Genomic DNA, 26,996 nt, shown 5'->3' on the forward strand with positions numbered 1-26,996 from the left:
GTTCTACATGGCAGCTAGATTAAAAATAGCAGCTTGTGTAGGTTTACCCATGCCAAAGGTCACATTTTCATTTGCAATATACATTTACTATTGGAGAGCAAAATTACCAAGTCAGCATCTGCAACATAAGATCACTACACAGGCACATTTAAAAAGCAATTTGATCACTAAGCAAGCTACACCTGTACAGGAAACCAATGCAACAATTTTACATCAAACACTGCACGTGGACCACTTAGAGTTCACTTCAAACTTCTTTTCAGCACGCTCAAGCAATACATGGACTTTAAGTGGTTTTCCTGCACAAGGCTGAATTTCACTTTAAGAATAGTTAGCACAATAACAGTTTACACAAAAGCTCCTTTGACAATACTCTGGTACTAGAGGATTTCAAAAGGAGCTTTATTTGCATCCAATTTATGGTCCCTTCTATTTCACTTTATCTATGAAAAGAGGGGTTTTTTCCTGTAAATAACTATCAAGATTCATGCCACTCTTGTTGCCTAACCCTACATTGTTCCTTAATACAACTTCATTATCTTTAGGCTTTACATCACTGCACATTGAAAGAACATTTTCAATGACACTGAGCCTTTCTTACTGCAAGATATCTATTTTAACTGTGCCATCAAGAAATTACCTGAGGCACACTATCATATTAAAGAATAAGCTCTCCATTCTTTCTAGGAACTGTCAGTCCCAAAAAACAAAGACATACACTGTTAAAAGATACAGATGCAAATGCAGTATGACCTTTCCTGTTTGAACATCTGACTTTTGTGCTTATGTCTTCAGACCCTAATTGTGAAATAAATTGCATTTATTTCCACAGCAAATACAAATCCTTACTGTTATTCAGAAAAGCAACAAATGGTTACCACAGATGGCAAAGCAACCCAGTTTCCCAAGCTCTAGTCCACAAACACTTTATTAGTCCTTACTTTGTTTTGCATCTGACCTAAATATTTACTTGCTTACCAAGTACTGTGGTGGCCTAACCTGATGTCAGTTACTTCTAACCACCAATCTACCATTTAGGGATTTGCAATGAATTGCAGTACTAGAACAAGATAGAAGCTTGTTATCTTCAAATCCTATGAGATAGTATTGTTAGTTCCTAAAAACCTTTTATTTCAGACCGCAAGTGTTCACCAAAACCGTCTGGAAAATGCCTCACAGCAACAATCATCTTCCCTACCTGTGGAATGTATGACCTGAAAGAGGAATTCGCCTTTGCAGGAGAGGAAGCCACACTGATGCGACCCATAACCAGCACATCAGTCAAGGCACCTCCGCAACAACACGCTTAATGCGGGAGATCTCACTCTGCCATAGACTTCATCCAATCTCAGACAAGTTGTTTTGCCTGTGCTGCTGTTCTATGTCCAGCAAATAAGAGTATTACTATTTATTTCCTCTCATACTTTTGTCTGTGTAGACTGTAAATGCAACAGGCTTTTATATAATTATATATACACTCTTATATTTTATATAAGAGTATCACCTAAAATAACAAGGCTGTGATCTGAGTTAAGGTCTCCAGGAACTAATATAAAACAGTAAGTTGGAAAACTAGAGCAAAGAATTTTCTACATGGAAAAACAAAACCAGCCAGCTATTAAACAAACCAACGAAACCAAACACACAAACAACAAACCACACCCTCCAAAAAACCCAACAAACCAAAACACAAACCGTAGATACAGGTGGGCATCATTCAGCTCTAAGACATAAGGAACAAATCTCAGAATGAAAGAGGCCAGGAAGAAAGGATTGCAGAGAAGAGTTTCACAGTTTTGGAAATCTTTCTCTCCATCTCAAAAAACTGAAATTCCTTTCCTAATAAACAATGAAAATAACACCTTACTTTTAAAAAAGTTTAATTAATATCAACACTTAAACCAGACCTGCAAGAAGAAATAAATTCCATCTGAAGAATCGGGGAAAATGGCCTCTGTACGCATCATCATACAAGACTGTAAACTGCAACAGCAATAAAAGGCTGAAGTCTTGTGATCTAAGGTGGAAAATTCAGCTCAGACCTTGTTGGAATTTGAAGGAAGTCACACTCAAGGCTTTTCTGCTTGTTTTTAATCAAGAGTAAACTGCAGAGATTCTTTGCATGCGAAAACACCCTTTATTTTAGCCTTGGTCTTTTCAGCATTCAGCTCCCACTCTCTCTCCAAATACTCATTGAGAACAGATGAAGTTTTTAAAGACCTTTTTCTAGATAATCCCCCAACAAAGATTTCTAACAACTTTAAATGGCTTTACTAGTACTTAGAGTGGACGGATGCATCTCTCCTATCCAGCCCTAAGGCAAAATCTGTTCTGCTGTTGTACTCCTCAGATCACCCAGCCTCTAACATCGTTCCTCCATCTAATGTCCCATTTATAAATTCCACACTCATTTTGTACTCCTCCCAACAGCTTGGCAAAGCACCATTAAACACAGTGAGGCATCAAGGAGGCAACTTAAAGAGAAGAAAAAAGCTCAGGGTATTCAATTTTTTATTTCCCTTATTTTGATTGCAGCTCCCTCCCTTACATTCTGCAGGGAGAAGTACATTATTTTTATATTAAAACTAACAGAGTGTTTCACCTCATAATTTTTTAATCATTTATTTTAGTGCTTAATTATCTAAGGGATTAAAAATCTTCCCTCTGTATTCCCCATCTCCACAGGACAATGTTCCTCAGAGTTTGTAAATCAACGACTCTTCAGAATAGTAGAACAACACAAATTTAAAAAAAAAATGATGAAGGTGAACTGCCTATTAAAAAAAGGAAACAATCTCACCAGATAGAGTGGGGTCCATTGCTTTTTAAATTTTTGGTCAATGACAAACTGGTCTGCTCGCTGTTGCACTTCCCCCTATCATCAAGCTGTGGACATGCACTGAATATGAATTGGCTTATACTGGAAGCTGACAGCAGCTTTCCAAACAGCCAAAGGCCAAAAATTCAAACAATTTTGCACTTTTATCTAGGGAGAGTTATAATCAGCACAAACAGAAAAAAAATTCTCAAAAACTACACTGAGCTCTGCAGTACCATCTGGATTTTGACCGTGAAAGTTTATTAAGGATTCTGAAGGGTAGGAAATTAAAAACAAAAACAACTATCAACGTCCTTAATTGCAACCATGACTATTTTTGTAAAAATTATGCATGTTTTTACAAAGACAGAATTGCAGAAGATTACAATTTTGTGTGCTATTGGGCGAGATCCAGCATAAAAGTAGAGATTTCAGTCATATCATCTACCCTAAATATTACATCAGATCTATACCATCATAATCAAAATTCCACAGGAATAACCCACCTGAATAAGACAAGAATCACACAGTGAATCTCTCAGACAAAATACGTCAAACAAAACAAACAATGGGTAACTGAAGCATTGTTAAGGAAACAACATCAAGACAAAAAAAATATACAGTTAAATTTGGGAACTGCAATTTATCTTTACTGTACCACTATACCTGAAGGCTTGTCTACATGAGGAATTTGGCAGCAGGATAGCCAAGTGTGAGAGTGCAGTATGTTAACTAGCCTTGCTAGTTGTAAGATGTACCGCACAGTACATCATACTCCACGTCAATAGAAAAAGCAGTGGTACCAGATTAAAACTTTGAGGAGTTTAATCTATCCATGTAAGGATAGATTCCTATGTCCCATAGAGACCCGCTCAACTTTGAACCGATTAGTTGTGGCAAGCTGTAAGATCCATTTATCTTAAGCTGAGACTTTGCAGAGGAAAAAACAGATTCTTCCAGAGGACCAGCAAGCAATGAATCTTGAATCTTGAGGGACTGACCCTCAACTGGAGTAAACTGCTTCACTGCAAGGTCTGGGGAAGACAATCTACTGCCACTGCAGACTGGTGTTACAGCACTCTGGATTCAGGAGATGATCCCCAACAGTTTGAAGCAAACCTGTAAAATCTAATTTTGATGCTGTGCTTATGCCAGGATCTATTATTTCTCAATCCCTTAAAACTACATCTGTATTTGACCTCTCATGCTGTGAATGGTTTGTTGAGGATTTCAATCAGTGGCCACCTGGGAAGAGATGATGTAGTAGGGTGGTTTTCTTCCCTCTCTCCCTAGTAAATCTTCCCCTGACTGACACCGTTTTAAAAATACTTGTCATTGATGGAAGAAGCAAATTCTTTGCAGGTCAGTGAATTTGAAAAAATCTGAGAAAAAGGCAGCATACCCAGTCTCCTCCCACACAGCCAAAGCTTGTGCATATGATATATCCCTGAACATGACATTGTAAACATGCATTTACATTCCAAAAGGTCATGCTACTTTCTTCATTAGGTTATTAATTTTGTACTGCAGTCCAGGTAAAAATCTTAAATCTTTATTTCTTTAATATCACCTAATGGCAGCTTTTAGTCAATGACAAAACCACTATTCATAGCTCATTTCTACTGCAAAGTTATTGACCATGGCTTCAGAAAATTGAAGAAGTCTGCCAGACCACTAACTTCATTCTATATTGCCAGATCCTTGGGACTTCATTGCCCTAACAGTTACTTTATTTTTAAAACTGTTCAATCCATGATCTTCCACCATTCATGAGAAATAAAATACTCTTCCAATCAATTATATAATGCTACTATTTAAAAAAAAAATAAATTGCCTTTTTCTTATAGATTGAAGGCAACAATTTCTTAGGAAAATTGCCTTACCAGCTGCAAGCTCAGACTTGTAATGCAATAGATGAAGTTTGTTGCAGTATCTTGGGGATTGAGATAAACGGTTCTTTTTAATCTGGCCAGAAATTTTACCTTTTTAGTTAGTTTCAGCTGTTCTCCCTGAATCTTCTGAACACTTTTGCTCTCCTAGGTTTGTCATGCATTAGAATTTTTTTAGCCAAAATTTCTAGAAAGAAAAAAATCTAGTCATGTGATCTATTTCCAGATCTGGAAGCTAATGTCACAAGGATGTCTATTCCAATAAAACTTCATGCTCAGTTTTGGAAAATTAAGACATTGCCTTAACCTAGTTAAATGGCTGAATCCACCAATGATCAAAACTGAGGCAGTTTAAAGCTGAGCTATAACCATAGTGAATGCCATCCCCACGTGTGTATCAATCAGTTCTTACAGAAGGATGATCTACTCTGCCAGCATGTGTCACCTACTATGGACAGAGTCAATTAAGACTGTGTTATGTGAATATCTGAGTAGGATCATTTCCATCTTACAGGATTTGTTGGTTGCTTGTTATGTTCCTTCCTTCGGTTCAAGCATCCTTCTGCACAGCCCTTACACATGAATAGACAGAACCAGAAACTTTCCAAGAATGACTTACTATGTTCCCTCTTTTATTAGTCCTGTGGCTGCTAAAACAATTAACACTGTATTTCAAGCATTTTATGAAGCGCTGCACTTTATTGAGAGCAGCTTTATGCCACAGTGACAAACTGATGGAAGGTTTTGATCTCAGACAGAAAGGCAATACAGGCTTTGTGGCAGTCGCTCATTTTGCTTGTTTAAAAGCAATAAAGTTGTTCATTGGTTACACTTTGCAGTGGTGCTCAACAGAAGTCCAGAGGGAAGGAGCACCGTAGATACAGAACAGCACAGTGCGATAGGTTGTGAAGAGCATCAATAGCTCAGATGCATTGGAGGGTGACAAATGAAACCCCCTGGAAGAAACATGCTGTACCATATGATCAAAAACCTGCAAACCCACCCAGGATCTTACTGCAGATGACTTTCTTTGAAACTGTTTGCACACAGCTGCACACCTAATCTGTGCAGTAACACAGTCAGGAAAGTATTTTAGTGACTTGATGCCATAAACACATGAATCTATCCCACAGATATCCACATTGAAAATTACATACTGGAGTTATTCCCTGACAAGAAATTAAACCAAAAGCTGCAAGATTAATTTTCTGTTAGGATATACTACATTATATGCATCCAAAAATGAATTGCTTGGTAGCTGGTTAGACAGGCTAGCTTTCTCCCTTAGTTAGCATCTCATTTTAGCATTGATTTTGGAAATTTAATAATATTATTAAATCTTTATTACTTCCGTGGCCAGGAGCCTTAACTGAAATCAGACTTCATCAGAAGGAGCAGTATTTGCCTGAAAGAATCTACAATTCAAGTTAACAGACAAGGTTTTAAGAACTGGAAGTTGATGCCAAAATAGTGATGGGATTTACCAAAAGCCATAAAGCCATCATGCATTCAGGGCTAGAAACCAGTCATAAATCACTAATTCCTCTCTGTAGTCAGTATTCGATATGAACATTTTGGAAACATTTTCAACAGCATTTTTTTGATAAAACCTGAAAATGTAAGGGGGGATTGAAGACTAAATCAGCTAGATTTTCCTGTAGTCTTTCACTACTTTGTCATATCAGCCAAAAAAAGAAAATTCTTGTTCAACATCTCTACCACAAACAGGTAATAGAGAAAGCTGAGCCATCACATCTCTAGCACAGACACACAGTGTGATGGTGAGTTCCTGCCCACACTTCACAGTGCAACAGGTAAGTTTTCCTATCCTGAATACGACCTATTTCTTACAACTAAGTATTTCCTTATGAAGACATTATTATACATAAGAAAGTTCAGTGATTACATTATTCTCTACACAGCTGTGTAACACAAGGCTGAAATAATGATTGACACGTTACTATCACTATTCACACTGGAGCACTTATTTCCCATCATTTTTTGCCTACTTGCTTGGAGAAGGAATATCAGGGTCTATCTTCCATACCAGTACAGAAATAAAAGAATCCAGCTTATCTGGCAGCAGGAACTCTAATCTTTCCTCCTAGCATTGTCACAGCATTAGAGAACACTTCCCAAATAATCTCATGCTTTTGGTAACAAACACCATCGTTCTAAAGGGCAAGTACCAACAGAATAGCGATAAGGCTAAATCAATGCGTCAAATAGGAACACAAAAATAGAACCCTGGAAGCAGGAGTCATGCATTTATCTGTAGCAAATTAAAAAAGAAAAATGGCTTCAAAGTTAAAAGTCACCTATTTCTTTTTAAGTCCTTTCCTTATTAGCATTTCAGACTGCTCTGCCTACTTCACTTTACAAGATTCCCTGTAACTATTTTATCCTTGGGAAACTATCGTTCTTCTCAGAGAACAATGCTGTTCCCAACCTGCCAACATCCTCCTCTTTTCCCAAGTTATTACAGCTCTTATTGCAGTTCTGCCTATCTGTACAGAGCTTGTTACAAAGCAAGGGAAAGCTTACTTGAATATTAACGCCACAGACTATGTAGGAAAGCTTCTTTGAAAAAGGTGACTCCTCATTTCTTGTAAGAGAATTTTAAATAAATAATATCTCGGATATTATATATATTTTATTTAAATAAATAAATCTCGGATATTATTAGAGTACAACATAGATTAAGCAACAGTCATAACGTAGATGCTGAATAAAGCAAATTAAACTTTGTACAGATGAAGACAAATCATTTGTACCATCATTTCTAAGAGGAATACACACTTGCAAACCATTCATTTTATGAAAACTATCAAGCATTGCTACTGCAGTCAGAAACAGAATTAATTTTTAAGTGCCAAGTCCTGCAAGGAAGTACTCTGACACAATGTGCTTAAACTTCATGAGAACATTCCTGTGAATATTACAAGCCAGGTAATGCTTTGCTGAAGCAGAGGTTGGACTCCTTTGCAAGAGGTAATGTTACAGCCTGTCAAAGAATGTCTTGCCCACTTTTGCTTCTGTTGTCAGTCCTGCTAGATCGCTCCTCTTGAGCAATCTTGTAGTCCATGTTGCAATTTCACTGTTAACTCCATAAAAAGGTTTCCATGACTTGGGAAAGGAAAAGAACCTCCCCATGAAATACAGTATGAATTCATCCCAGAAGAGTGTCCAAATACAAAGCTGAATCAGAAAACAAGAAATACATCCGCAGAGCAATCCTCAATCAAGAAATCTACTCCATCTTTAGTGGCGTACCATTTGGCCCACCTCAAAGAATTGTCACTCAAAGGTTTCGAGGACTCTGGCTCAAGCTTCTGATTTTACCTAAAGGGGGGAGGCAGTAAATCTGGAAGGACAGACTTTGTACCTACTATGACTGTATCCCAGATCAAGTACACACTGTCAAGTGTGTGATCAGACCATTCAACGGGAGCGACCATGTCAGTGTTATTTGTGTTCTCAATGAGATGTTACTAGATCACAATATTACATGGTCTCTCCACACAATCTCTTTCACGCAGGAAATCTAAGTTTGATTTTACAGAAAAATTCAGAAGTTACAAACATTCAGAAAATGATCTTCTAGAAAGGGAGCTCTTGCTCCACCAAAGTAACTTGCACCACAGACACAATCCTCAGTCTTAACATGAGCCACTATATGATGTTTCAAAAGCAGGGCAATAGACTAAAACCAAAATGAATCTATCAATTTCACAAGCCTGCCTGTCAGGAACTCCTTGCAAATTGCTATAAATGATAAGTCTGGAAGTTGAATCATGACATCAGAGGATTTCTATGCCTCCATGTCTGGAGTGAGAGTAGGCATCTAATCTTGGCATGCATAGCCTTATATGCATAACTCCAAGGATCATTAAAGGTTACATATTCATCCAGAACTTTTCATACTTTAAAACTGTTACTTGACTTGATAGTTTTATAAGGGCTCATCCTTGATACACACTCACGGGTGCAGATTGGACTCCCAGTTGCTGTATCAATCCAGGAATTCCAGTTGCCTAAATGGGCTCATTGAATCTGATTCAGTCAGATAAGGTCTTTTTGACAACAGCACTGTAGTCTGATGACACAATATTTTCTTTCAATATCACATTTTACTGAAGTTTGAAGAAACTTTTGTAAATTAATCATTGATGTCAGGACTGACTAGACCTCATCATTCATTAAGAGGGAGATGAACAATCCTGAAGTTATTTTATTATTCATGCTGACAGACAGATAAATAAATCATTTAAATAAAAGTGCCACAGAGGAACACACACACCTTTGTATTACCAAGTGATACAAAAATTATCAGAGAAAGATCATGTAACAAAGGCAAGTTCCCACTTGAAAAGGCAGCAAAGTAATAATTTCAGAGAAAAGTATTAAGATAAAAGGATATGGCACTGTTTCACACAAGATCTGATGTCAGCCTGAACGTGAAAGGGCAAGGCAGTGATGGGCACCACAAAGTTTACAGTAAGAAAAACAAACCAAAAAGCCACAGTCATGTTAACTACTAGGGGATAGGGAAAGAGTGGCTAGGAAAAAATTTTCTGACACTCCAGATGCAAAACATCAATAATCACACAGAGGGCTGCCCCCAATCCATCAACTGCATGTGAGTCAAGGAGTAAAAGATACTAGACATAAGATGCATCACTCCCTTGAGTGTGTCATTGCTTACAGCAGTGAGCCTTCTTCACTGTAACTCACTGGGCCATCTTGGCACACACCATTTCTTGGCCTTTTTTGAATAAATGCATCAAAATTACAATAAACCATAAAAAGATAGAATCTCTCTTTAATGAAAATAGAACTAGGTGAGGTACTATCCACTTATGGCTCAAGGCACTCTAATGGTGAAAGAACTAAGAGACAAGGGCTTTGGTGTCTGGCATATTGAAAGATTTCTCAGGCTTTCAATAGCCATAGTTTGTGTCTCCCTTTCTCTCCTACCCCCCCCCCCCCCAACCCCCCTCCCCATGCCTCTACTTGCAGAAGAAAAAAGAAATTGAAATTTCAAAGACTTAAAACCCAAACCAAAAACCACACACACAGCCCAACCCCAAAAAAAACCCACAAAGAGAAAGCTGAAATTCTTGCCAGAAGGATCTTGACTTAAATACTATTTCTAGTGTAATTATGTTTAGGAACAAATAAAAGGAAAGTAAGGCTAGGTAGTGAGGGAGTGCAGAGTGCCAGGAGTCCAACTTCAATTGTCAAATTCCTCATGACAGAGACAAAAATACAGGACTATGCATTGAACAGCCTTATACTGCTTAAACAGACTCTATTCAGATGATCAGAAGTCAATCAGATTCTGCCTCAAATATCTGCAAAATTCTCCCTTAATTTTCTGCAAAGATACCAGGGACTGTGTGGAGACTTCAGGTCTGCTACCAGGCCATTACTGATGGGAGGAAAAAAATTCTAAGCATTAAACACCTGACTCAGCAAAAGTAATAGGCCAGTTTCTGCTGCCGGCTTTTTATGAGACAAGTCATGTCTATATACCCTAATCCAATTCCAGTGGAATGTGAACCGCAGCACAAAAGCATTTGTAGCTGCTTGCTGATCATTCTCCCTCTCCAGAGTATGTTTTTTTAAAATTCATTTTGAATTTGTTAATCCATATCATACCTCTACATCTTGCTGTAGGCTCCGTGCCTAACGCTGAATTTGTACAACCAACAATTACAATATTGATCTTCTATTGCTACATTCTCTAACAAGATAAGATTTTTTTTTTAGTCTTATTTAAATAACTTCCATAATACTGGTATATGCTGTAAATTTCCAGGAATGTCAATAAAACCAGCAATATTTCACTAAATACATACTCATTTTACATTCATTAAAGAAAGTGCAACTTAAAAATATTTGAATGTGTTCTCAGAAGGAAGTGAAGATATCAATAGGTACTTGTATCTGAAAAGTCTAGAAACTGTAGGGCACCATAGACTATCTATATATGTATACACACACACACACGCACAGATACAAGAATCAATCTGACTTCAGTAACATGGAACACAGCCAGAGGTAATTAACATTGCTTCTTGGGTATTTCTATTCTTCACTCTGGTCTCTGGTATAGACACGCTATGAACACGGGAATGCATTGTGTCCTGAATCCACAGGGTCCTCCTGCTTAGAAGATTCAGGAAACAAAGGTTTGATTCCTGTCCTGAAAAGCTATTCTAAAATAACATGTCCAGTCCAAATCTGTCAGCAACTACTAAGATATCCCACCAATGCTCCCCAAATACAAAGTCTATACTTATTAATGGAGATGAGTAAGAACCTTCTTGACATGTTCTTATTAGCTTCTGAATCACAAGGTCTTCATTCTTCTCATGAATTTTCTCTCTTTGTTACAAGGTACATCTGTAACCCTGACACTTTCCTGATCCTTTTCATCTTCTTGTCAACTAAGTAGGAAGCTGAAGTCTCTCAGAAATAGAATACACCTGAAAAAAGTACACAAACATCAAAATAACTAACCAGGCAGTTTTTTCAGGAGTCTTATTCTGACCATTGAATGACACCAAACTTCTAGCAGGCCTGTAGCATGCTTACAGATACTCAGCTTTCTCCAATAGCATCAGGCCTGGTATCTTGTCTGTATCTATATCCCAGAGGAAAAAAAATGAGTATGTACTTTTTTCTAAAGAAAGTTTTGCAGAGCTAACTAAAGCAGCTGTGTGTGCAGGTAGCTTACCTCAGCTGCTTTGTCATCCCTAGGAGTATCCATGATAATCCACTCATGCTGAGGAGAAGAGATGATCCAGACTAAAACTTGCTGCTAACTGGCTACTCTATTTTCATTCCTCTTTTGCTTCCTCCTGGTTGCAAAAATCATGCTCTCCCCACTAAGTTAGGTGGTCCTCTCTTCTTTCAGGTGGGGTGACTCAACTCATCTAGATTAGCAGAAATAATCTACTTTTTCCTGGCTTATTTTCTGGTGAATTAGCACATTGTATCAGCTCAGCAAGAGCCTGGCTGAGGTGCCGAGGGCTTGCACAGGAGGGCAGAGTTACATGCCAGAGCCCCGCTGTTGGAGAGTGACATCAATTCCTTCTGGTGGCAGGGGGCTGCTGGATCATTCCAGATTGTCTAGCAGCTCCAGGAGTCATCACCATGCAGAAACCTGCATCAGTTTCAAGCCCTTGGTCGATCATGATTATGAAGCTCGTTGCTTGCCCTTGCTTTAGCCCAGGCGCAGCTAAGTCAACCACACTGTTACAAGTGATGGGTTAGCATGGTGAACCCCAAATCTTTGAGAGAGACTACTTCTCTGATTTTCCAGTGCAAGGGACACACACAACAGATTATGATTCTTTGGAGAGAGCCAATTTATTTATTTACGAGTTAATTTTTCAAAAGTATTTAGACTTTAAAGACACAAGTAGAATTTCACTGCAAGGCACTATCCAGGTCAAATACTTTTAAGTATTCAATAATGCATCATATCCATCTTTTCAGACTTAAAATACCTTTGAAAGTCTGACTTACTGTTCTACAGGGCTGTAGACTATCATATTTTTTAAAACAAAGTCAATTTGACAGTTATTTTGTCATGAAATATTATGCCATATTTTACAGATACATGGCATATCATTGTATCTTTAAAATGCTTTTCTGTTCTTCAGGAAATAAACTGGCATGCTATTCTCTCAACTTTCTCAAAAGTGTAATAGACAGAAGAGTAAAGAGGATTGCAATTATTTTATAGCTCCATAATATTTTTTTTCCCTTATACAGGCAAACTCCAAAGGCTATGAACTCCTGAACTCACCTAGTATTCATTTAACTAAATCTAGGGAAAGTTCTTTGCTTATGCAAATCTCTGAAATTTTATTCAGAAACTGATTCCACCTTTTGAAATCATCCTCTTCCTTCTCATGCCTATTTAAAAGTGGTTTCTAGATAGGCAAATACTGATACAGATGCTACAGTGTTTGACACTCCGTAAACACCTAAAGATAGAAAGATAAGCTGAAACTCTTTTTCTTTCCTGCCTGACAAAGTCTCCAATATTTTCTTTGGGAGTTTGTTCTATCAATTTTAAGCCAGTTTCACATCTCCTCGCAGATTCTAAAGGTCATATTAAAATCTGCCTCAGCTAAATACCTTGTTTTCTTGAAGCCCGAGTAGAAATTGGGATGTTATACCTGGGTGTCACAGTCAGAATCCTCCGAGGAGGGTGTCATGAGACATGGAGCTGAGGAAACTGGCTATTTAATTGGAGGAAAGTTCCTAATGGAGAATTTGGAGGATGTTTGAAATTCAGCAGCAATAAAGACTGCAGGGGAGCTGCACAAGCAGCACCAAAAGCTCAAGATTATTTTCCCCTACCCTGCAATTATCTTGGATACTTAAAAATCCCTGCTACTTGGACATGAATAGTTTTTCCATTCTAGTCCCACTGAGAAGCTTCAAACAAAAGATTTCAGAAGCACTGGTGAAAAACATACAATAGAAAGCTCAGAAACAATAATCGTACATTTAAAACAAATTACAGATATACTTTCTGCCAAGCAGGTCTTCACACTTATAAAGAGCACAAATTGAAGTCCCTGTCATAGCGAGCTCTTAGAGGCTGGTTCTCTGAGCATTCAGAACAATTATCCTCATGACTGTCCTAGTGCATGTTTGCACATGTGAATCCATATGCACATTTGAAATAGTTCAATTCATTTTAGTGTCTATGTTTGTGGTTAAGAGCAAATCCTACTCCAAGCAAACCTATTAAGTTGTATATATTAAGTCTGCACCAAATGGATTCTACAATTGTCTAATTGACTGATGCTTCACATCACTGCTTGTAAATAACAGATTAAAAGATGAAGTTCTCTAATTGAATGTCTACAGAATAAAGAGCAGTATCTACTAGGTAGAGCAAGACAGATGGTAGGATTTGTCTGCAAGCAGAAAACCAGCAGAAAAGGCATTACCCGATTTAAGTTGCATTTGGAACATGCACTGGCTGCTGCATTTTATTCAGTAGCACTAATTTATAGAAGTGATTCTTCAATTCACTATATTCTACTCTAAATCTGTGTGAATAACTGACTTTTCAGCTGTCAAGTTAAACTGATCAAAAGCCAAAAACAATTCTCTCTCAGGTCAATCCAATGTGAAATTCCTTTTTTCACCCCATCACTACAAAAGGGAAGCAAAAAAAAAATCTAATAAAACCTTAAGAAATTATTATATTACCCTTTAAAAGTTAAAAAAAAAACCTTAAAGCCTCCAACATTTCTCCTCAACCTCCATCTTACTTTTTGAGTATTACTTTTACAGGAAAACTATTCTGTATCTCCATTTTAATCCACAGCCTTTCTACTAAACAGGCATGTAAAAGAGGTACTGGAGGTTTTTTTCATCTAGTACATTTGTAGTAAAAGCAGATCATTTAAAGCTTGACATTAGCCACTCACAGGGAAGCATTCTTGAACATACTAGCTACCTCTCATTGTCCTAGTTGGATAATAATCAAATGACCGGATAAATGGAATAAATAGTTGAGCAAACATTTCTATGCCTTGTTACCATGATCCACAAAAATCACTACTGTTGTGTTATTACATAACAAAGATAAGGATTAAATCTGTATTTGGAAGACAACAAATATATAATTAAGACCAAGCAGAAAAGTACTGATTACTTAATCTAATTTATGTTACTATTTCTTGTTTTACAAATTAAGCTAAGCTTCTTTACATATGTTTGCATGCAGTCTACAAATACTTAAGACCCCTTTTCCTGGTCCCCGAAAAATGGGTTGAGGTGCTCAAACAAATCACAGAATGTACAGACGTTTACTGCCTGGCACTTTAGGAAATATCTAGGAATAAATCAACCAAGACAAATCACTAAAAGTGAAGGAAAGCAAAAGCATTAAAATGACATATTTAAAGCATTCTCCCAAATTACATATGGTTCACAGAGGTGCCACATATAAAATTTAAGACTTGAGGGCTTTAAACTGTATAAATAGCAAGCAGCATTACTGATACCATAGTCATTGGAAGTGAAGAACTTCACATATATTGACTAATTTTGATACCTTACTATTCTACCCAAAGAAGGAAGTCAGATCAGGTTCATTGGTAATATCTTGGGAGGAGATACTTGTAACAGGCAAAGAATCTCATATAATGTACAGAAATAGGAGAAATGTTCCCAGTAAGAAGTTCATCAGATAAAGCGCACGTAGCGCCCCGTGAGAATTTGCAGCGCGAGCAGATTGTGTGCTAAAAAAGGTATATAGTTGGTCCTTTCAGGTTGATACATCTCTGCTGCATGTGCATGCAGTTCCTTCCTCAGCAAAGAGCTAAGCTCTGTCCAGTTGTTACTGCAATACAGGCTAAAAAGTAAATCGTTTATACCTGGAGTGTCTCAGTGTTTGGTGGTTTTTTTAGCATTTTTCTGCTTGTTGCTTTCCTAAATTACCTAAAATCCATTATTACCTTGTATTGTGACAACATCAGGTCCTACAGGTTAATTCTGAAGAACGGTTGGACACCGTGCATGGAAACACACAGTAATTACCATCACTAGTACTCTCCTCTAAGCATAGAACAGGTAACTTCCTGAGAAGACTTTGCTGCTGTGTGTGGGTATTTCAAATTTGGAGTGAAATAAAACCCTTCTCTCTCACATGAGCTAAAGATTTCAGATTGGTTTGTCTGCACAATATCTGTGGCTTTTTTTTTTTTTTTTTTGGCAGGGGGCTGTTTTATTTGTTGCTGCTGCTGCTTTTTTTTGTTTGGCTGGTTGGTTTTAAAAGTACTGATCCTTCCAGGATGTTTCAAATTATTTACATGCAAGAGGATGCACAACCATAACATGCTCTTAATTTCACCTCTACTTTCTGAAAAGAGGACTCTTCTTGTTTCCTCACTACAGCACAATGTGATCTCTGCTTAGGAACATACATAATTCCATAGGCTGAATAACTGAAGGCAGCAATATATCACCTGTTTTTGTAGATACAAAAATAGTCAACTCCCACCCTTCTTCATGCAGAAATATCCCTTAGGGCTTATGCCCTCTGGTTTCTTTCAGTCTTTTTAAAGGTCATGGTCTGACATTTCAACAGTCTTAGAAGTCATTGTCTTCCTTTCTGTATGTGCGTCCCTGCTTAAACATTATTCCCTTCTAGTCACAAGGCCCAAGGCAACAAATTGCTTCTTCGTAAGACGACTAGATCTGGTAACTGCACTTGGAGACTGATTAAAAATAAGTCAAGGCAGCTCAGCTGAAATACTGCTAGATGGAAAGGGGTTATGCAGAAAAACAATCCACAGGAAACAAAATTAAAATAGAAGAGGCACCCTTCCCCCCCCACCCCCACACTTAGGTTGAAAAGCAAAACAAGAAGTTAAGTCCATTCCATTCTTAGATCAGGGTAGCTCAGCTCTTTTCTATAATGGCAAGTGTATATTACCAGTTATTATAAATATTCAACTGAAATCATTAGAACTCTCCTCAGTCCTCTAAACCATAAGCAAAAAATATAAAAAAAAACCAGAACGAAACCCATCACTTTCTTTATAAACAGGATCTGTGGCTTTTACATAACACATTGTCCTTTCAAAGCTACTGTAACTGATAACTGAGATCACCAGATAGCATGAGCTGCTCTTTAAATGAAGAGGGGGACTGAGCAGAGGAACTCTGTATTTAATTAGAACCCACACCAGGGGATGGTTTAGCTAATTGCATGACTAGGCAAAACCCCAAGGCTGCTCTAGGTTAAATTAGTTTATGAGAGTCTTCTATAAGCTTTTATGCTCTTACAGTACTCAGAATACCACGCACTCCAGTAATGCTTTTCCTGACAACTACCTCCTCCTGCCCAGTTATTCAGCAGAAAACCTGCTATGAGAAAATTCTTTGGAACAAGTCTACCTGCTCACTGAAACACTAGTAGTACTAAGCAGCCACAGCAACCAGAACATCAGAGAGTCACCTTACCAAATTCTTCTGAAAGCATTTTAACAGTTCTACCAGGGAATAGAGTTGTGGGGGGTTTATTGTTTTTTTATTTTTTTATTGAAGGAAGAATTGCAGAAAGATGGTTCTCTGAAAGTTTCTGTAGCTGTAATTAGGGAGTATATCAAATATGTTGCCAATTAGCTTAATTGGTGTGCAGGCTGATTGAGACCTGAGTAGGAAAGGTTTCTCATTACTTAAAGGGGAGAAGAAAGAAGACCAAGAATTCTCCTGTTTGCTAAGAGGAACAGGAGCAGAGGAAGTATTTGACTACCACTCATGATGAAGTAACAGTTCCCCAACTATTTGAAGAGAATAAGCTCTTTGAAGAATGATTTCAGCCACACCTCACTAAATCCCACACTAAGTGCTAGAACAATGATGACTTTCAGCTGGCTCTACTATGATTTTGTGAGAAAACCTGTCAGAAAACAAGGAAAAAAATTGTGGTCTTTCTTGTATTAGCTAAAGCTCTGATCTAAATCGTAAAGATATTCAGCTTCATCAGGACAGCTGTAAGAGCTGCAATCTTTGGCACTGTACACCTTCCAGTACTAGCAGTAGATGGCTCATATATTGGACTACAGGAGTTCTAATACCGCTCACTGCCTATTAATTCTGGAGTGACAGACAATTAAAAGGCTACAGTAAAGTAGTGGAGAAGTATTTACATTGACTTCAAAATTAATTGCATAAGGTTCACCAACAAGGCAAATGTCAGATATATTCTTCTCTTTAGTGAAATTTCCTGAGCATCAACTCCTGGGATGTGTACGTACATATGTACACACAAACACTCCCATCATAAACGTGCTAAGTAATAACACAGAATTAAATCACTATCCAAACTATAACTTTGCACAGGAGGAGAAATCCAAACCTGTTGCTCTTATTCTGTCTTATCTACAGGAAGTCTGGTTTTGTTAGTAGAGTATTAAAAGTAAAGTACAACTCATTTAATAATATAGCTTTTGAAGCTAGATGTCCTGCCTCAGACTTCAGTGAGAAGAGATTTCAGTGCCATGCAGCTTGGCTGTGGTTAAATTTACTCCAAGGAAGCCAAGAGTGAATCCACTAACTCAGTAAGGCTTACTTGGCATAAGGGAAGATCAAAATCAGACAAGCAGAACGTTAGAGCTGACAGTGCTCTACGATCATACTTAAAGCCTATTTTTCCACATCTTAAACTATTTTTTTAATTTATGTTTAAACTTAAGTGCAGCTCCAAACAATGATTATTTTTTTTTTTCTGGAATGGCCCACATGTTTGATCTTCACATCTCAACAGATTATAAGAAATTTCATCTCAAAATCTACATTTTTTTTTAATCTCAAACCTAAAACAACTATGACCAAACATAGTCAAGATCCAGGAAAAAAAAAAGCTCCTTTTTGCTTCAACCTTAACTAGGATGGCCTCTTACCATTAGTATTCTGCATTCATAAGGCAGCGAACTAAAAGAAAACAATGTCTGAAGACAAAGAATCTAATCAAAGCTACAAACCATAGGGGCTTTGTCTCATGCATAGTGTCTCTTGACCAAAATACAGCTCAATTCGCATCATCACTTCAAGTACTTAATGATTTTCAGTCTTTTATAATGCAGATCAATTAGCTCATCATTGTACTATGGTGAGATTAAGTTTAAGTAAAGTTGTTATCCTGTGTTTGTTAGCCTATAGGAAAGTTTAATCTCTGACCAATTTCCAGTGTTCAGGTATTAGTAGCACGCATTTCTGATCAGAGACAGAGGATAACCTTTAAAAAAGTTTCCTTCAAGACAATATTGCATACGCCGTTGAAGTAGCATGTTTTCATGCCAGTAATAAAGCCAAACAATATTTCTATAAATAAAGTTAAAGGAGAATATAATAAGTCAAGCTATGTATTCCTATACCCCAATGAAAACTTTATACTAATGGAAAAAAATAAATGCATAGTAAATGTCTATTTACAGCCTTCATACCTAAAGGTCACATATATCCTACTCAAAAGTATACCATAGCACTTACCAAACACAGGCATGCAAATGATCCTATCAAGAGCAGAAGAGCACTTACTAATGCATAGCACACATTTCTGTCTGTAAGCAAAATTGAAATGAAAAGAACTAAAGAAGGTAAATATAGATATATAAGAATAATAAATGTCCTCCTTATATTATTTTAATATTCCTCTGAAAACTTTATATCACTCAATTCTGCAAGAAATTTCAGAGGGGCTGTTGGAATTTCGACCTTTCTTGACAGTGTTACTTTCCTGATCAAGGTGTGAGCATTAACTGGTAACTACTCCCATTCATATGAATAACGTCCATTTTAAAGTTTCGGCTGCAGTTTAACACTTAATTTGAATTACTGACTGTGAAAAGAGTAGGTTCAGCACATCTCATTTATGTGCTTATCTAAACAGGAGGCAGTCATACAATATAATTTAGTGTATACAGCAGTTTGTTAATAGAGGAACTATGAACCAAGTAGTTTTTATTCAGAAGGTTTCTGTAGCTTGAAATCTGAACACTTAATACCGCAGAAGAATTTAATTTTCTGGGGCACAGTTTCTCACTGACACAGGTGCTCTTACAGGAGAATTTACAGTGTCCATTATCTTCTCAAATAGGAAGCACAAGAAATGACCATGCAAGAAAAGCCATTATAAAAGACTTCACTTAATCTGAGATTTGTGGGAGTAGGGCTCCAGTTTAAACACCAAAAGCTAAGTTCAAAGTACAACTGAAATAGGATCTGCAGATGATAGTGTGTAACTCCAGGAGCTGCCCTGCCCATTTAGACAAATCATGACTGGAATTCTTACACAGTCATTACACAGCACCATTTATCTTGCTTAGTGTCTCTGAGTAATGGAGAGGACACAGACATTGACAGACTGCAGAAGATTCATTACCTTGGCCACTGAGGAGGCGAGTAAAGAACAAACACAACGCTTTTCATCTCGCTTTGACAGAATGGCAGAGGAATAAGTAAAACATGGTCAATACACTCCTGGGAATACCTGACTGTCAGTTTGCTAAGAAGCAAGCACACTTTTTGCCTTAGGCTGGAAAAGCAGCTCTTAATTGGAATCAGATTGTGACCACCACACTCACAGAGTAGGGAACTCAAAGTAGCAACTTTGTGAATAGTTCAACAAATGTCAGCCAGGCTACTTGAGAAGTAAGATACCAGTCTATTCAAATTTCTTCACAGTTCAGTTGTATTTTCCTCTCTTTGATGTAGTAAGAGCCTTTCAACTTTGCACATGGGGATGAAGCGTGCTAGACTGATGCCAGTCCTCTCTTTATCCCAAGAGCCTACACATCATGGGCTATCAACGTAAAACTCCCCACGTCAAGCTTGGCAACAGGTTTCACCTGCAGAATAGGAGTGTGAGTCAGAGCTCTGTATGAGACATCTCTCAGGAGGCCTTCACTCATCATTGAGGATGCGCCTATTTCCAAACAGCTCAAAGCTGGTACTTTCAATCTGTTATTTTATGATAGGAAGACCCATCAAGATGCAAGCAGTGCAGCAAATCAAGACACAATTTCTGCATAAAGGAAGTACAACCTAAATGAGTTATTACTTCATAATGTTGAGACATACAAGTTGATAAATAATAACAAGATCCAAGGTGGCTGAATGTCAATGGATTAAAGGAACATAGTCGAAACAGGCCAAAACAGAAATGTTAGCTCCATTTACTTTACCAGGGAGTGAAACATGATAGAAACATTGTGAGCAACGGGGTAGTGCAGATTTGTGGTCCTTACTAAAATGTTTAGAACAAGAAGAGTTCACCAAGAAAAAGCTAATCAATAGCTATGTGCATTTCATTTTAAATACTAATGTACAACAAAGTGTTGCCACCACATAACCAGCAAAGACAGCAGAATCTTTTTTTTATAGCAGGAATCATTGCACAAACATGCAAGATTATTTCTGTTGAAGTTGGCATCCTGTTATTTGCATGCTTGACTTCCTTTCCTGGTCCGCACAGGTCTCCATAAGCACACAGGTGTACAACTGCTACTACTGAAAGCAGCTAGCTGGGCTGGTTCAGAGAGGCTCAGCCAGAACTGACGTAACCAGATACTGGGAGGCCCTGTTCAGATGTAAGGAGCCAGTAACTTAAGGGCACCTGAGAGGCAGAATTAAAGGCAGGACTTGGATGTCCTAACACAACATCCCAAGAAACAGCAGGATGAGGAAAAAGCTTTAACTGACATTTCTTTTGACCCTGTTTAAGTTAATAATAAAGGGACACCACAATGAAATAAGCACCTTAGGATAAGACATGGTGCATGTAAACTGCACTAATTTGCACATAATGGTAGTATACAAAACATTTACAAGCACATATATTCACTGAATCAAGAGAAACCCCCAGTTTTACACAGGAGTGGTTAAACCCAAAGGCTAACCTAGTTTCCAAACCCCATACATGGACACAACATTACAGCAGTAGATTCAGTGTTGAAAATGATCAGCTGCAGCTTGCTTTAATGATCCACTGAGTAAAGAAACTCCTGAATGCTGGTAAATGCTATCTTGGGTGGGGATATTCACTCCCAACTGCTTGAAACAGGACAAATTACTCTGTTAGCTGTGTAAAGCGCTTAGGAAGTTTGAGTCCCTGTCACAGATTCTGCTGTTGCTAGCACTCTACCGTGGAAACCAAGGCTAATTAACAAAGAAAGCGAGAGCCAGAGCATATTTAAAGGTGTACAGGTAGATAAATATACTTTCTACATGCTGGAAAAATTCAAGAGATGAAAAGGATAAGCCAGCATGCAGTGGCAATTTGTCAAAGGTGCTCTGACTTCATTATCACCTCCAAAGTACAGTTCTCCCATTGTGTTTCAGCCATGAACATAGCACAGGGAGCTCTCAAAGCAGGTTACATAAAACATTTTCGTGGCAAAGATCCACGGTTTTATGCTCTGAACCATCTTTTATGTTATGTTTGGTTTCACTGTACCATTCTGATTTTAACAATACCATGGATAATAAATGAATATGTTTCACAACTTGGTAAGATAACCAAAATGCCAGCATCTGCCTAATGAGCCTTGTAATTGAGTTGTAATGAATTCTATGTAGTGCTGTGTAACTTGAATGGTGCAAGGGGCACTGGAAAGATATTTAAGAGAGAACAGTTCTAACACCTCAGTTTTCAAAAGAAAGGGTAAAAGTCATCTCTAGTTTACTCACACAGTTGTCATTCCTGACAGCATTCAATTTAAGCCAATGAGATTACTCATGTGAGTAAGTGTGCCACAAAAATAAGGCTGGAGAAATAAGCCCTGAAAAGTAAAGGTGATGACATTTAGAAAGCTTTTCTTTGTGCAGTATCTAGCTAAAACTGTGTAATGTGTTCCTGTGAAGTAGTTCAACATGACATGAAAGCCTGGGAGTTCTGAAAAAGCTAATATCCACCTTTTTAAAATATTTTCTATTGATCAGGATTTGGCCACAAAAGAGAGAAAAGTAAAGTTTCTATTCTTTTGCTTCTTTTCTCTCTCTATTCGATGAGCACTACCTCATTTAGATTTCAACTGGAAAAGCAATTTTAAAAAAATTAGGTCAATGAAATCAAAGAAATACTTTTAGATATCCTAACTTGCTGACAATTTTTTTTAAAAAGAGGAACAGCAGATGACAACTAACAAATAATATGCTCTCACATAAAACATTACTTGAAGTGAAACACATGAAATTCAAATAATTGATAGCACCTGTGTGAGTACCCAGGATATTCTAAAATACATTTAATGACTTCAGAATAAACAGTGGAATGTACTGTATTTATGCATGCAAGAGTAAATAAAAATTTAAAAACTAACAAACCCAACTTTTGATGATGTTTTACCCAAGAGGTTATCTATAGCCATTTTTTAAAAAAAGTTATTAAGACAAGATTTTGCAGCTTCTAGTCACCTACAGCTACAGACACATTTTCAGGAAAGCATCGTTTGTATCTGAAAACATTTCAAAACTTCATGAAAATGCTTGACACGCAGGAGGTCTGTAGCACTTCTGGATGAATGTTCAGGAGAAGTTAACACAAGAGGATAAGGGATGATGTGCAACTACACAAACGGGACCAGCACGCTCTGTGCTGGTTGGTGTTAATGGGTAGCTCTAGTTCTTACTCTTTTCTCAAAGCCAGTGCCACAGTACCTCCCTAGGTGGGATTGACCCATGTTAAACAAAAGTCTTGAAAATATTTTATATTTTTAAAAATACTACTAAATATTAAACCCCTAGCCTGGTAGATGTTTGCTTACGTTTTAGAGCATATTCCTACATAGATACTTTTCTGCATTGGATTTTTGTTATATTCATTTTTTTTAAATTGAGACTGCATACTGCTGGATTGCCACATAAAAACTCCAAGTCAGACGGATGCAAAAACATGCACTAAGGAAAACTATTAATGTCATGGTTTTCTTGTTGACATAAGTTAGGATTGGAGGATTCTGAAAAATTGTGTCATTTTAAGCTTTCTGTATAATGTTTCTTGTATTAAAAGTATGTGACTACAAAAGCTGAACAGAAACCATTAATTTCACTTCACAGGAGTTTGCGTCAATGTCTTACCTGGGTCTGCTGTGCCATGGGAATTTCATATTATCAAAGGACTTCAAAGGAAAACTCAATAAAACTCTATTTTATGCAACCACGTGTGGTTTTGACACATGCAGTCAAAAAATACAATCTGATCCAGGTCTCCATGCAGCCAATTAAAAAGGGCTCCAAAGGACTTCATCTTCAGATCAGCTTCTTTGTCTAGACTTTGTGCCATGATTCAAGCCAAGACAACAACTGACTGTCACAGAAGTGCTCTATATATTCACTACTTTGTGGAGAAGTTCCATGGTACCAAACTGTGGCATAAGAATCACATAGCTACGCGGATCCAGGAATAAGAGAGGCAAACCCAGTAATTGTTATGACAGGCATACTCTGAGCTCTGTAGGGATTGCGTCTAAAATAAAGGCTTTGTGTTTCTGTTGTGTAAGGAATAAATTGTGCCCTACTGCCAGGACTCTCATTTTATACCAGCAAAATATTCAAATATTGGGATCAGGTAATCAAATGACTTATATATATCTCAACTTTCCCAGTATGCGTACTAAATTAAAACCAAAATCTTCCCACTGACACTATCTGTTATGTTATCAAGAAGTTCTACTCCTGCAGTTTATGAATAGAATACAGTTGGATTTACTCAACTCTCCTATTTTTTACAAGCCTGATGCTTGTACACCCTGGCAGCTTTTTAGCTCAATCATATAAATGTCTTAATACCTTGCATTGATCTGGAATCAACACAGTTGCCGACACATGGATAAAAAGCATCTGGAGAATTTGTTGGTTGTTATTTCAAGCTGTTTATTATTCCTTGAGGACTCACATGAACACTCAGAACTATCATGCCTGCATTAATACTGCTCTCCTACACCTCTGGGTACAGTAACACCGTACATTAAAGATGCTTTAGAAAATTGTTTGCGAGTTGATATTGCACTGGGATTACTTTGTACGGTCTGCAGCTTTGCACTAAATAAATACTGGAAAACTGCATGCTGTGAAGTAGGCAGTCTGAACTCCTCAGTCTGGCCTTTGGAACACAGTTAAGAATAAAAATAAAGCGTTGGTATTTACCAAGTTATATTTTAAATCTTGGATTTGGCAGACCTGTGATTAACAAAGACTCAAGGAACATTAGTAATGCTGTGCTTACAGACTAGTACTGGAAAACAATTGTTCACAGGCTAGTGAAGGAGCCTTTTGTGAGCTGTTCTCGTTGCCCATATGGAGGCAGAGATCCCCATTTTTATCACTATGGTGGAGTATGAAAAAAGCTACCACAAAGAAAGAGTAAAATGAGATGCAAGCACCAGGGAAAAAGTGGGAGAGAACATCTGAAAACTCCTTGCTGGACTACCACCGATCCAGTGGGAGACCATCAGCCACTGTTATACAAATAAGTTTACGTCATGCAATCATGCAATAAGAAAAATCCTATTAAGTGGAACGGATTCTGTTGCCATTAGAAAAAACAGGAGCAAGGGTGGGAGCAAATGATTCAAAAACATCCAAATCCAGACATCCAAATCAGTCCTAATTCCATTACTAGCACTGAAAATAATTTCATGCTGAAATGGGGCTATAAGGAAAAATCTATTGTACTAGTTTTTCAAGACAAACCTCAAGACAAATCAGTACAGTCATAAAAGCAAGCTACATTTTGTATAGAAGTATAAAGTACTACACAAACTTGAATAACTACAATATTACAGCTCTGCTGTTGGATATTTAAGCAAATAAAATTTCCACTAGTGACCTGACCAAGCAAAAAATTCAGTTCCCCTTGGTCAAGCAAGCAGTCAGTGACACATTGTAAGTCCAAGCCCGTTGTCTCAAAAGACTTAGACTCATTCTCCTACACCAGGTTTCCTCCAGGCTACAGCTGTGAAATCACCAACTACATAAAGGAAGCTTTGTGCTTCTGATGAAGACTCTAAAACCCAATAAAGTCATTAAAAATCTTAGTAAAAGCTTAGATACAACCCAGCAGAAGTAACCACATCAAGTTAAGAGCAGGCAGTTTTCTTGGATACTGCAGAACTGCTAAAATACAGTTCACCTAAGACATTGCTCTGGTGTAAGTATATGATTTAGGCAGTGCAACATTCACCTTCTCAACTTGCTTGCTTCTGAAAGCCACAGACATTTTCCATGGTCCAGAGGGACACAAGCTCCTATGACAACAAGTCACTGAGACTTAAATGTCATTCCTCAGTCCAAACACATAAAACAATACAGATTTAATTGCAAGACTCCTAATAGAATCTAACTGCAAAATTCCTAACCCTAAAGGATGAGGCTAAAATAGCTTTTCAAAGGTTTTCTTACGAATGCTAAGCCTTTTTTCCTTAGAAATGCTAAGCATCATCCAAATGAGGTTTAAAAAAAATAATAAAAAGTCAACACAACTTTAAATTGTCTAATACATACTGATTTACTGTGATCTGCAAAAGCAAATATCATTATTATTATTGATAATATTGAAAACTATGTGCAGTTGGGAATACACCAAATGCCTCCTATATTGGGAATGAAAACAATATGGAACTCAAATTAACAGCTATATAATATCTGAAATTGGACTTCTTTATTACTAATTCTAGCTAGTATCACATAATCTATGATACAATTATATAACACATTATGCAAACCACACAACTGCAGTCTATAAATTATGATTGTCAAAAGCCAAGAAAAGCATGCAGTAACATTAGAGTTTTGTATTGTCAGCTATGGTTCATGATGCAAAATATCTTACTTCATCCATGTCCGAATTGTCTAAGTCTCATCTGTTCCAGTTCCTTGAGAAAAAGACAACCAAAAAGATATCTTTTATGATCCTTTTAAAGCAATCTACTTTTTAACTACTCCTGCTTCTTCTAAATGACACTCTACTAGTTCTTTCCAATATACTACTTAGAGTTTTAAGTAATTAATTTAATAAACTCCCCATTCAGTTTAATATGCAAGTGCCCTATTTCTTAGCACTGGAATTTGCTGATTGCATCTTTGGAAATATCCTGAATAATTCTTAAACCCATATAATACAGTATCCTCAGACAAATCAGTTTGAAACCTAAAGCCAACCTAAAGACAACAGCAGTTTGTTCTTTTCTAAGGCACCCTCCCCCAAGTGAGAAGCACACTTACTGTGAACAAAGTGCATACAGACAATTCATTGGCTGGACAAGGCAATATGCTTTAGAAAAAAAATCTGAAAAAGATTTCAGTCAACAGAATTTGGCTCTTTTGGCTCAGTTGGTATCAACTTTCAATAGTGATTAACTGACACTGTACAATTCAAAACTGATTTCACATTCCAAACCCAGAATTTTTCATTTAAACTTTAAGTGCTCAGATTAGAGTTTTTGACTATAACCCATTATACTGATTGCTTATTATTTCCATATCCATCCTATCTCCATATTACATTATATATGCATGAACCCACATAGTAGAGAGATACTATATCTACGTGTCTATCTAGACTATTATTAATCATATAAAAGGGGAAATGAAAATAATTTGCCAGATGTTATTAAAACGTCCAAGTCATTTTATCACCTAGCAAAGAATAAAGAAGCTACTGTGTGGTTGTTAACATACAGTAGAAGGAAAATTACTGCTTCATGTATAGAAAACATAGTCCCAAGCCTTTGGAAAGACAGTTT

General features: G+C 37.3%; 1 protein-coding gene across 1 annotated transcript in view; it reads right to left on the reverse strand.

Annotated features, from left to right (window-relative positions):
• TMEM132D (transmembrane protein 132D) overlaps nt 1–26,996 on the reverse strand; it is a 266,118-nt gene that overhangs the window by 202,113 nt on the left and 37,009 nt on the right. The window lies entirely within an intron of this gene.

The sequence above is a fragment of the Balearica regulorum genome, chromosome 17 (assembly GCF_011004875.1).
Source record: "Balearica regulorum gibbericeps isolate bBalReg1 chromosome 17, bBalReg1.pri, whole genome shotgun sequence".
NCBI lineage: Eukaryota > Metazoa > Chordata > Aves > Gruiformes > Gruidae > Balearica > Balearica regulorum.